Genomic DNA, 12,854 nt, shown 5'->3' on the forward strand with positions numbered 1-12,854 from the left:
AGTAAACTGTGCTGACGGATATATATGTGTACCCTCAGCCTCTGACAAAAAAGAAGCAAACACGATGTACAGAGTTTGGACCAATCAGAAACTCCCTGCGGGAGTTACCTTGCGAATTTGCCAATTTAGTTGGTGCCGTCGGGGTTTCTGGACTTGTCCCGAAACAAATTGTACGGTCGTAAAGGTAAAAAAATCAAAACTATTCAAGAGAACCTCTTATTCTTCGCTTCTTCCGAATTTCGTGTGGTCCATCTTCGAACTTAAAATAATTTTGGGCAAAATATTAATTTGGTTGGACTCGGTTGATCCGTTCTAGGGTTATCGTGCCTCCACCCAGCCGAACAAACGGACATTGCTAAATCGGTCTGTGAAATAAAGAAAAGGATAAAAACTAGTACAAACTATGTGGCCTAGGCAACACGCAGTGTCGCAAGGTGTCATTTCACATTTTTGTTGGAAAGTTTGACAGTTTTTAGCCTAAACGTACTCAGGACAGTTTGACATACGACCATGTGTTGAGTCTTTTACAGTGACTTGAAAAAATCACTTTGCAAAAAATGGAATTTACTTCTGAAAATTTTCGTCCGATAATTATACCCTCAGCATTTATGCTAACGAGGGTATATACACTTTCATACGGGCAAAATTTGCCACATCGAAATAATGATTTTAGACCCCAAGTATGTTTGGACGAAATGTGTTTCAGACAATTTGGAGTCGATTGAGCAATGTCTGTCCGTCTGTCCGTCTGTCCGTCTGTCTGGCTGACTGGAGCGCACGATAACTCTCGAATGGATCAACCGATTCGGTCCAAAATTTGGCTTTCGTAATATTTTGCCCAAACTTAGTTTAAGTTCGAAGATGGGTTATATCGGTCCACTCCTTCCGGTACCTCCCACACAAAAGTTCGAAAATGTTCGGAAAATTTGTGCGCACGATAAATTTTTACCAGACACAGATAAGGTTTTAATATGGACTCAATAGGTCTACTCCTTCGGGTACCTCCCACACAAAATTTCGGAAAAGTTCAGTTTAGGGCCATCTCTCGAATCGCTTTGATTTTTGTTTTAGCAACTTGCATTCACTGCGCCCCATACGACGGTACAAGTTTCATTAGCGACAAGTCCATACTGAGAAAATATCCTGAAAGGATCAAAAAACCCTTATGACACGGTGTGAGGTGGTTGGAGCGCAAGATAACTCTAGAACGGATCTGCGGATTCGGTCCAAAATTTGGCCTTAGTAATATTTTGTCCAAAATGGTTTAAGTTCGAAGATAAGCCATATCGGTCCACTTCTTCAGAAACCTCCCCCACAAAAGTTCAAAAATGTTCGGAAAAATTGTTCGTACGGTAACTCTTGAAGGTAATGGCCGAATTGGTCCATACTATACACATCCTAATATATATACCAGATATAGATCAGGTTCAAATATGGACTATATTTGTCCACTCCATCCGGTACCTCCCACACAAAATTTTGGATAAGTTCACTTTAAGGCCTGATTTCGAATCACTTTAATTTTTGTTGAAGCAACTTGCATTTGCTGCCTCAATTACGATGGTAAAAGTTTTTTTCAGGTTCAAGCCCATACTTCTTGAGCACATAGCCCGAAGCGTGTAAAAACCCCCTATGTAGTGGCTGGAGATCCACTTCCATAATGGTCAATGTCGATCCATTCCTTTTAGTATCTCCTCCGCAAAACTTTTGATCTTTAATCGCAATCAACATTTTTGTCGGTTCAAACGCACAGAATTTTTAAAAACCCCTAAATACATACGTTTTTGGGAAAAAATTGTTTCAATATACACAGGCTGAGGGTATATCTCTGTCGGCAAAGCCGACTGATACTTTTTTACTTGTTTTCCACAACTTTCGACGTGGATAATCGCGGCCAGAGCGCATCGATCAAATTAAATCATTGTACATATATCGATAAAGGACCATCATATAGCACCATGAAAAATTGGTTTAATGAATCGTGGCCGACACTCGCCAGACAGAAAAAATTAAGCCGTGTGTGAACGGGTAATGCAAGATCACTATGTTATATACCGTGATATAGAGGCATTCTTGAGCATTTATTCCGCCAACTAACATTTGATATTGCATGAACACTTGGCGGCAAAAATGTTGTTGTTGAAATTTCTAAAAATTTAGATCGCGGTTCTTCAAAAGGCATTTATAAGATTTATCCAGCTGTGGATCCATGAAACAATGCGTATGAACCCGACAAATAGCAGCAATCGGAAGATGTTGTAAAAGCGTCCAAAAACCTTGTTTTGGAGGTGTCTCAATCAAGCCAATGTAAAGATCCCAACACATGGTCGTATGTCAAACTGTACTGAGTACGCTTAGGCTAAAAACTGTCAGATAGTTTTCTAGTGACCCTCGTATAAGTTGCTAGTTTTAAACATTATTGTTGTAATGAGTACTGCGAGAACTATCCGAAATAAAGTTCAAAATGTATTCATAAACACGTCTGAACCCTTTCTTAAGCCTGAATATTTGAACTTTTGTGGCGCAGTAACTAGAAGTGAACCATCTTCGAATTTAATGTCCAAAGATTGAACAAAATCGACGACTGACCCTAAGAGCTATAGTTGTTGGCCGGTTTTTACAGCTTTAGGTAATTATTTCAGTGAGTATGGAGAATATTGTACTTTGGTAATATGCGCCGCGAGGACTACCTTCCGTAAAAGTTTCAAAACGATCCTAAACATGTTCCTATTTATTTATGAAATAGAAGGATATATTGCTAGAAGCAACTTGGGGAGCCAAGTACGTCGGCTTCCGTCTTTTTTACACTTCATAGGGGTATGGGTTCATGGTTCCAATGCCTGGCCTTCAGCTACAAACTATTATTTTAAAGTACGTGCTCGATAAGATTTGGGCTAAGGAATAGCAACAATATATAACAAGTGATAAAGTATCAGTTGGCTTTGCCGACAGACATATACCCTCAGCCTATGTAAATTAAAACGTTCATCTACGGACAGATCGAATGTATTTAGGGTCTTTTCAGAATTTTGTAGCCTTTTTGGACCGAAAAAATGTGGATTAGGATTTAAGTTCAAAAGTGTTGCGGAAGAGGTACTTAAAGGAATGGACCGACATAGTCCATTATGGAAGTGGATCTTATATTCGGAGTCATATCTTTTCGATAGACATCGCGGGCACTAGTCATTTCAGTAGGTCATTGTACAACTTTTGGACCAGTACGCCAGGAAGCATGAACTTGTTCACAGAAAACATAATATCGCTGTAAAAAGGACCGCAACGAACATCATCGGTATACATTTTCTAAAGGATCATTGAACAGACCCTAAACTGCACACATACACAAATGTTGAACTTTTGGGGGGAGGTACCCTAAGAAGGGGAACGAAATTTTCCATTTTAGAATTTAAACTATATTTGGACAAAATAGTAGGAGATCCAAAGTTTGGACCAAATTGGATGGCCCATTCAAGAGATACCGTGCCCAAATTTTAGTGAAATTTTTTTAAATATTGGGGGAAGTACAGTAAATTGCGGACCGGTATTGCCCATCTTCGAACTGAAACTAATTTTGGACAAAATATGACGAAGGCCAAATTTTAGACCAAATCCGTTGAGAGTTTTCGTCCTCCAGCCACTACATAAGGTGCCATAGGGGGTTTTTACACATTTCGGGCTGTTTCCTCAAGAAGTATATGTATGGACGTTTACCGTTGTAGTGGAGTCAGCGAATGCAAGTTGCCTCAACAACAAGTAAAAAAGTGTCAGTCGGCTTTGCCTACAGAGGTATACCCTCAGCCAATGTGAATTGAAACTTTCATCTACGGACAGATAGAATGTATTTAGCGTCTCTTCAGAATTTTGTGGTCCTTTTTCAACATTTGAACTTGCCAACAAAAATGTGGATTAGGAAGGATTTAACACAAATGTTGAACTTTTGTGGGGGAGGTACCCTTAGGGAGGACCGATATGGGCCATTTTAGAAGTTAAACTAAATTTTGACAAAATATTAGGAGATCCAAAGTTTGGACCAAATTGGTTGCACCATTCACGTGATATCGACCTAACATTTTAGTGACATTTTTAACATATTGACGAGAAGTACCGGAAGTTGGGGACCGGTATTGCCCCATGAAACTAAGTTAGGATAAAATATGACGAAGACCAAATGTTGCACCAAATCGGTAGAACATTTCGAGAGTCACATATGGTGACATAGGGCTTTTTACACCTTTCGGGATGTTTTTCCAAGAAATATGGACTTGCTCCTGAAAAAAACTTGTACCTTCGTAATGGAGGTAGCGAATGCAAATCGCTTCAACAAAAATCAAAGTGATTCGAGAGCAGGTCTTAAAGTGAACTTATCCGAAATTTTGTGTGGGAGGTACCCAAAGGAGTGCACAAATATAGTCCATATTCGAACCTGATCTATATCTGGTAGATATATTAGGATGTGCAGAGTATGGTTTACATAAGTCACTCGCTTCAAGAGTTATCGTGCGCATATTTTTTCTGAAGATTGGTTATCTTCGAACTTAAACTATGTTTGGACAAAATAATACAAAGGCCAAATTTTGGACCGAATTGGCAGATCTGTTCGAGATTTATCTTGCGCTCCAACCACTACACACGGTGTCATAGGGTTTTTTGCACCTTTCAGGCTATTTTCTCAGGAAGCATGGACTTGCTCCTTATGAAACTTGTACCGTCGTATGGGGGACAGCGACTGCAAGTTGCTACAGAAAAAATCAAAGTGATTAGAGAGCAGGTCCTAAACTTAACTTTTCCGAAATTTTGTGTAGGAGGTACCCGAAGGAGTGGACCGATTGAGTCCATACTTAAACTTCATCTAAGTCTGGTAGAACTTTCACGATGTACAAAGTGTGGGACAATTCGGTTACTCCTTTCAAGAGTTATCGTGCACACAAATTTTCCGAACATTTTCGAACTTTTGTGGGGGAGGTTCCGGAAGGATTGGACCGATATAACCCATCTTCGAACTTAAACTAAGTTTGGGCAAAATATTACGAAAGCCAAATTTTGAACCGAATCGGTTGCTCCGTACGAGAGTTATCGTGCGCACCAGCCAGCCAGACAGACAGAGGGACATGGCTCCAAATTGTCTGAAACACATTTCGTCCAAACATACTTGGGGTCTAAAACCATTATTTCGATGAGGCACATTTTGCCCGTATGAAAGTGTATATACCCTCGTTAGCATAAATGCTGAGGATATACAAATCAAAGTGATTCGAAAGCAGGTCTTAAAGCGAACTTATCCGAAATTTTGTGTGGGAGGTACCCGAAGGAGTGAACAAATATAGTCAATAATCGAACCTGATCTATATTTGGTAGATTAGGATGTGTAAAGTATGGACCAAATCGGTCACTCCCTTCACGAGTGGGAACAATTTTTCCGAACATTTTTTTGAACTTTTGTGGGGGAGGTACCTGAAAGAGTGGATTTTCGAACTTAAACTATGTTTGGACAAAATATATCGATTGCCAAATTTTAGACCGAACCGGCAGATCCGTTCGGGAGTTATCGTGCGCTCCAACCATTACACACGGTGTCATAAGGGGTTTTTGCACCTTTCAAGTTATGTTCTCAGGAAGTATGGACTTCTACCATACATAAATGAGGTTCTAATATGAACTCTATCGATCCACACCTTCGGGTACCTCCCACACAAAATTTCGGATAAGTTCAGTTTAGGGCCTGCTCGCGAATCGCTTTGATTTTTGTTATAACAACTTGTATTCGCTGCCCCCATTACGATGGTATAAGTTTTTTCAGGGGCATGTTCATACTTCCTGAGAAATGACCGAAAGCAAAACCCTACAGCATCATGTGTAGTGGCCGGAGCGCACTATAACTCTCGAACGGATTAGCTGATTCGATCCAAAATTTGGCGTCCGTAACATTTAGTCCAAACTTAGTTTAATTTTGAAGAACGACAATGTCTGTCCACCCATTCCGGTACATCCCCCTCAAAAGTCCAAAAAAAATTACAAAAATTGCGAATATTGGTTTTCTCCTTAAGGTACCTCCCATTTTTTGAGTTCTGTTTAGAGTTTGTTCGATAATCCTTTAAAAATGTATATCGATGCTTCCCCTGACATAGCGGTGGAAAAAATTAATTTATGTACATGGTAGATAACTGAAATGACTGGAGGACGCGCTATCTATCGAAAAGACATTACTCCCGAAGTTTTGCGAAACATGACAAGAAACAAGATAGTGTAAACGACTAAAGCCTATATATAATTGTTCCACAAACATCCCTGAAGGGACAAGGGAGCCTTCTCCCATATCAATGAGTACATCCCGATTCATATTAGCTCAATGATATGGGACCTACTGTTTATCGCCGAGTCCGAACGGCGTGTCTTAAGACACCACTTTGTAGAGAAGTTTTACATGGCTGAAATACTCAGGAAATGTCGCCAACATTACTGAGGGGTATTTTGCCAGCGCTGAAAAATGTTTGATTGTGCCTGGCCGGGGAATCGAACCCACGTGCATACCATTTCACCACGGTGGCACTAAAGCCTATGGTCACCGAATAATTGGGCCATACAAATGCGGCTTTAGACCTGACAGACCCACCATTGACCTGATATTTACCTTGCTGAAAATCCTGTAAAAGATCAAAGAAATGCAGTTCGACACCTTCCACGTTTTTGTCGATTACAAAGCATCCTTCGACAGTGCACTACGCTCAAAGGTATTCCACGCCATGTCTGAATTTAGTATCCCCGCAAAGCTCATTCGGCTTTGTAAGATGACCTTAACTGATATCCGTTCCTCAGGTACCTCCCACATAAAAGTTCAAAAATGTTCGGAAAAATTGTGCGCACGATAACTCTTGACGGGAGTGGCCGATTTTGTCCATACTTTACACATCCTAATATATCTACCAGATAAATATCAGGACTATATTTGTGCACTCCATCGGGTACCTCCCACACAAAGTTTTGGGATAAATTCTCTTTAAGACCTGCTCTCGAATCACTTTGATTTTTGTTGAAGCAACTTGCATTCGCTGCCTCAATTACGACAGTAAACTTTTTTTCAGGGGCAAGTCCATACTTCTTGAGAAAACCGCCGGATTGTTGTAGAAAAACTCGTATGGCACCATATGTAGTGTCTGGAGAGCTCGAACTGCGTTCTGCGTTCGTCCACATATGAAATTCAAAAGTTCGAAAATATTCGCTAGAATGGTACGCGCGATATCTCATAGACGTAGCAACCGATTTGGTCCAAACTTTGGATCTCTAAATATTGCCGAAACCTATCTGTCCAATCCTTGGGGTACCACCCATACAAATGTTCAAAATTTGTATGTGGTTAACAGGGTGTTCGAGGATCCTTTGGACATTCTTACCGCTGGTTTTCCTAATGGCCCTATAAACCCTATCTATCGATATCTCCGCAATTTTTTGAGCTTTAATCCTATCTATATTTTTGCCGGTTCATACGCCCATAATTTTGAAAAAAAAGGCATATGAATACGAACCACTCGACGGTATACGCCCCAAAGGAAGGCCAAAACTCCTATGGACAGACCAAGTTGAAGATGATAAAGCGTGACATCCCAAATTGGCGAAGTTAAGTAGAAGACCGGTGCATTACATAAGTAAAATTCCAATCGTCGTATGATTCATATTCCAGGTGATTGTATGGTAGTTCTTTATGGCTTATTATTTTCTTTGGTGGTCAGAACGACACCACTTGGTTGTACCATAAGTTATTTTTTGAAGGCCTATGGTTCTCAAGGACGTATTTTGCGGCTGTATGAATTGCGTGTATAACATTTTGCCATTGTAATGACAATGCATTCTGATGATATGTTATCGGGACGAGGAGCGCATTTATTTTTCAAAAGCGTGAGTTATCCTGTTGTCTGATGTCCAGTTTTCGTGTTGTGCCAATGCGAACTTTACTCGATACGTTGATTGGGTGCGAACTCTATGTTGTATGTACATACATATATACAGTCGAACTTTTCGTCCTCAACTTCTTATTCTTAATATTTATTCGGTCGAGTTAAAATTATGTGCTTAGAGCGAATGTTGCATAATAGTTTCGATAGATAACTACATTTATTATTTAAAAAAAATGATGATCCTCTGAATGATTAAATTTTAGAAAAAATATATTTGATTAAGTGGTATAACCGATTACCCTACTCGCCCTTTTTAGTGTTGAAAGGTATAATGGCAACATAACACAACATCATTATCACCATCAACATGATGATGATCATCATCATCATGGCAAGTACAATATATTATTACTATTATTACAATTATTAATTTAAAAAATAAAAAAATAAAATAAATTGAAAATGATTGCGATTTCCACACTGTGTGGCGGAATTATCCATTTGAATTGACAATATTCGGATCTGTGTGTTGTGAATTTTCGCTTTATTTATTTTTTGCTTGCTCGCTTTGCGTTTTGTGTTACAGTAGACAAAAACAAACCGCCGACAGACAGACTGTTGGATATTGCCCTGGCCCATTCAAGATGTTCTGACTGGTAGTTCAGATAGGCCGGCTGGCTGGCAGTAGCATCACTTAAAAAAACCTATTGTTGCACGGTGTTGATAGTCACAGTTGTTGAGTATTTTTTTTTTTTATTTTCATATTTTTTGTTAAAAATACATAAATTCATTTTGAGTATGGGGATTTAGATTTTAATGCAACTGACAGATACAGGCAGCAGCAGGAGAATCAGAGCAAAAACTAGCAGCTTCACAGCTGTTAAATGTTATGATGTGTTGGACTGTGTGCTAATGTCTGTTCTAAAGGGGATTTTCAACTACTTTTCCATTTGTTTTTTGCACTCTGACTATTATAACAAATTTTTTGCCATTGTTTTATTAGATATAATTTATAAATTAACGGAAATGTCATTTTGTTGCTACTAATATTGCTGTTGTTGTTGTTGCTTCTATGGTACCGTAGAGGAAATTGCAATATTTCTAGTGCGAATCTGTGTTTCAGTGCTGCTGTTTTGATTTCGTGTTTGAATGAATATCTGTTGGTTGTGCCGAGGGATCTGTGTGACATATTTATCGCATCTATTTTCAAGATCATCATCCCGTTCTGTGTTTAGTAATGTTTCGGAATTGGCAAAGTTAAATTAACTGGCGGTGTAAAACAACTATCGACAGTCGGAAATTACAATAACTAAAAATTAGGTCAAGGATATTACATGGATGGTGTTGGGAATGAATGTGTTTGTGAAAAGATAATAAAAATAAAATAAAGTTGTGCAAAGGGTTGAAATCATATGCGGTTCAATTGAGGATCTAAAAATTACCCAAAGTGTTACAGAATTGAATACAAAGGTACCGCTTAAAGTTGCATAAATTGTGAAGTTTATAAGTTCGATGTGAATAATCAAAATTAACAACAATGAGATGATTTTATATAATACATACATATATTATTTATATTCAACTCAGTAGAGTAGTACAATCTAGTTCCTAGTTCACTGTATTAGCTTCCAAACGTATGAGTAATTTCATATACCGTGGTGAAGTTGTATGCACACCCGCCATGCTCTCAGAAGGTCTGCGGTTCGATTCCAAGGCCAGGCATAGAGCTGGCAAACTTTCTATAGTCCGACTATCGTTTTGATCGCTGTCTAAAAACAAAGTTTGCATCGGCCACCAAAATATCATTTTTCTGTTATTTGTGGAGAATTATTTGAAAAATAATTGATTTGGAATCCAATATAAACAAAGCTTTAGGACAGCGATTAAAACGATATTCTGACTTTCGATAGTTTGCTAGCTCTAGCCAGGCATCATCATATCTTCAACGGTAGCAAAATACACCTCAGTGTAATGTTGGCGAAATTTCCTGAGTATTTTAGCCACGTTTTAGATGAAAAGACGCGGTATTCCAGTAAGTAAGTAAAACTTCTCAACAAGTGGTGGCGTAAGACATGCCGTTCGGACTGGGCGATAAGCAGTAGGTCCCATAACATTGAGCTGTAAGAATCGGGGTGCACTCATTGATATGAGAGAAATCTCCCTTGTCCCATCTGGGATGTTTGTGGAACAATTAAGATTACAGACAATTTTATAATCGTCGATGTCCGTCTGTCTGTCTGGTTGGAGCAGTCGATAACTCTCGAACTGATCAACGGATTGGGTCCAAAATTTGGGTCTCGTATTATTTTGTCCACACTTATGGCCTGTTTCTCTAAGACAATTCGAATTCAAATTCGTTCGAATTAATACCAAACTCCTGTTGCTGTAGAAAATGTTTGTGTGTTTGAAAACAAAAATGAAACAAATATTTTTCAAAAAACAGAAATTTTGTAGTAGTTCGAACGAAATTGTATTCGAATCGTCTTAGTGAAGCAGGCCTATAGTTTACTCTCACCAAAATGTTTCCTAAAGTGGTGCCCACGATAACTCTCGAAGGTAGATTATATAGGTCTACTTCTTAGGGTACCTTCCACAAACATTTATTTCTTTTTTTGTTGGAAAAAGCGGAGTGAGTTTACGACCTGCTCTCGAAACGGTTTGTCCTCGCAGCCACTATTAGGTTGGTTCAACTTTTTTTCAGGGGTAAATACATACTTCCTGTGAAATGGCTCGAAACCTGTAAAACTCCTAAGGTCAGCATGTGAAGTGGATGGTGCGCACGGCAACTTTCGAACTGGATCAACCCAGTGTCCAAACTTCGCATATCATAATCAGGGCTGTCAGATATGGCGATTTCTCGGCAAACGTGGCGATTTTTCAACACGCTTGGCGACATGCCGATGTTTTGGCGGATTATAAAATAGTTGGCGATTTCGTTGGCAAATTTTGGGAAATGTGCTCTTGTTTATTAATTAAACAATTTTTTTATTTTTATATTTTACTAGCGGACCCGGCGAACTTCGTCTCGCTATTAAGGAATAAAATTTCATACAAAAACTCAATTTTCGATTTTTCCAATTTTCCGACTTTTCCAGAGAGATTTTCCAAAATTTTCTGCCGTAAAGACCTTCTCCTCGAAAATACGAATAACTGACAAAAAATTTTACAGAAATCGGCCTAGCCGTTCTCATTTTATGAATTACTATACATTTTTTACACCATTTTTATATATATAGATATGTAACGTTAAATACTTAATTCAATTTGTAATATATGCCCAAAAAATCCATGCATGTGAATGTGGTTTAACATATATGAGCCTGACAAAATACGTACATATTAGGCCGGGGCGATTTGAAAACCTTAATGGGCCCTTCGTGATTCTGATTCCTGGGACTGAACTGAGCAAAAAAGTCTACTGGACCATATGTCTACGATGAAAATCGAACTTCCCGATTTTGACTTTAAGTTTTTTATCTAGGTTTTTGTGACATCTTCGCATATAACAGCCAAACCATTGAGATTTGCGAGACAAAAATTGTAGCCAAGACAGTAATTAAGAACTCTCTAATACATCGCGAAAACATTGCAAAGCTTTTTCAGACACTTTTGGTCTTGAGAAGGTGCAAACTTTTATTGTTTTAAATCGGTTACCAAATGGCTAAGTTATAGTGGTTTAAGTCTGAAAAACCCCCCCATACCAAGTGCGGATATTATTCGAATGTCCGGCACAACTTTCGAAAACGATATCACTTTCGAAGGATTGGCAAATGTTTTTTGGGTGTACACAAGCACGTTGTTCTTTTGTTCGTCAAAAGTTTAAAAACGATATCATTTTCGAACATTTTGCGAATGTTTTTTCTTCACAAGAAAAATTGTTTCGAGAAACATTTTTTACTTCGGAAAATTTTTACGTTTTAAAAAATAATTTTATGTAGTCCGTGAAAAATTCCCATTTGCTTTTTTCAAATATCTTCGATATAAATGCTACTTATAATATTAATAAGAAGTGATGATAAACACAACATATAGCTTGGTTACAAATACAAGACAACAATGTTTATAAACTGTTACACGCATTGAATCGCAAACATTACAAAGAAGAAAAGGTACATAACAGAAAAATCAAGAGACGTCAGATAAATCATAAAATCGAAACTCCGCCAAAAATGCTTTTTCGGCACTATCGTAATAACTATCGTCTTTCATTCGCTAATAATATTATTAACGACATTCGAATTCGAAGGTTTTCCTGCCACAAACTGAGCGACGAATGAATCGTTTTTAATTCGTTCTCGAGTGTCGTTTTCGAACAAAATATCCGCAAAACTATCGAAAAACATTCGAAAACGGATCGTTTGCGATAGCAATGGTATGGGGGGACCACACAAAAAACTACAACTGAATTTCTCATAATTTTCAAATATGTATATAATGTTTTTTTGTTTTGTTCAATATTTATTTTGAAAATTTTGGAAAATTCAGTTATAGTTTTTTTGTGGGGGTTTTCAGACTTAAACCACTATAACTTAACCGATTTAAAACAATAATAGCTTATTCAAAAGATATTATTCACCCCTTTAAAAGGAAGCAGGATCAAAAGAAATCCGTTGTGGTAAAAATAAGATATGCCCGTTTAAATTTGTAAATATAAGAAACCCAGATTTTCACTACTTTTACCGTTATAAAAAATAATACGAAGCGACTACAATTTTTGTCTTTGCGTTGGCTCGAAAATCTCAATGGTTTGGCTGTTATATGCGAAGTGTCAAAAAAACCTAGATACAAAAATTAAAGTCAAAATCGGGGGGTTCGATTTTCATCGTAGACATATGGTCCAGTAGACTTTTTTGCTCAGTTCAGTCGCAGGAATCAGAATCGCGAAGGGCTTATTAAGGTTTTTTTCCTTCCACACAAATCGCCCCGGCCTAGTACATATATTCTCTTTTTAATCCTTTTATCGCG

At 38.2% G+C, this 12,854-nt stretch overlaps 1 protein-coding gene across 2 annotated transcripts in view; it reads left to right on the plus strand.

Annotated features, from left to right (window-relative positions):
• Positions 1-12,854, plus strand: part of Tsp5D (Tetraspanin 5D) — a 46,254-nt gene that overhangs the window by 1,191 nt on the left and 32,209 nt on the right. Inside the window, exon 1 of one of the 2 annotated variants that reach the window (XM_073977668.1) lies at positions 8,993-9,359. The exons of the other annotated variant lie outside the window; for it this stretch is intronic. The gene's annotated coding sequence lies outside the window, so the exon portion shown is untranslated. Of the gene's footprint in view, positions 1-8,992; positions 9,360-12,854 lie in introns of those variants that run through there. 2 annotated transcript variants of the gene reach the window in all.

Source organism: Musca autumnalis, unplaced genomic scaffold (genome assembly GCF_047663935.1).
Source record: "Musca autumnalis isolate F117 unplaced genomic scaffold, ASM4766393v1 scaffold_3, whole genome shotgun sequence".
In the NCBI taxonomy this organism is placed as follows: Eukaryota; Metazoa; Arthropoda; class Insecta; order Diptera; family Muscidae; genus Musca; species Musca autumnalis.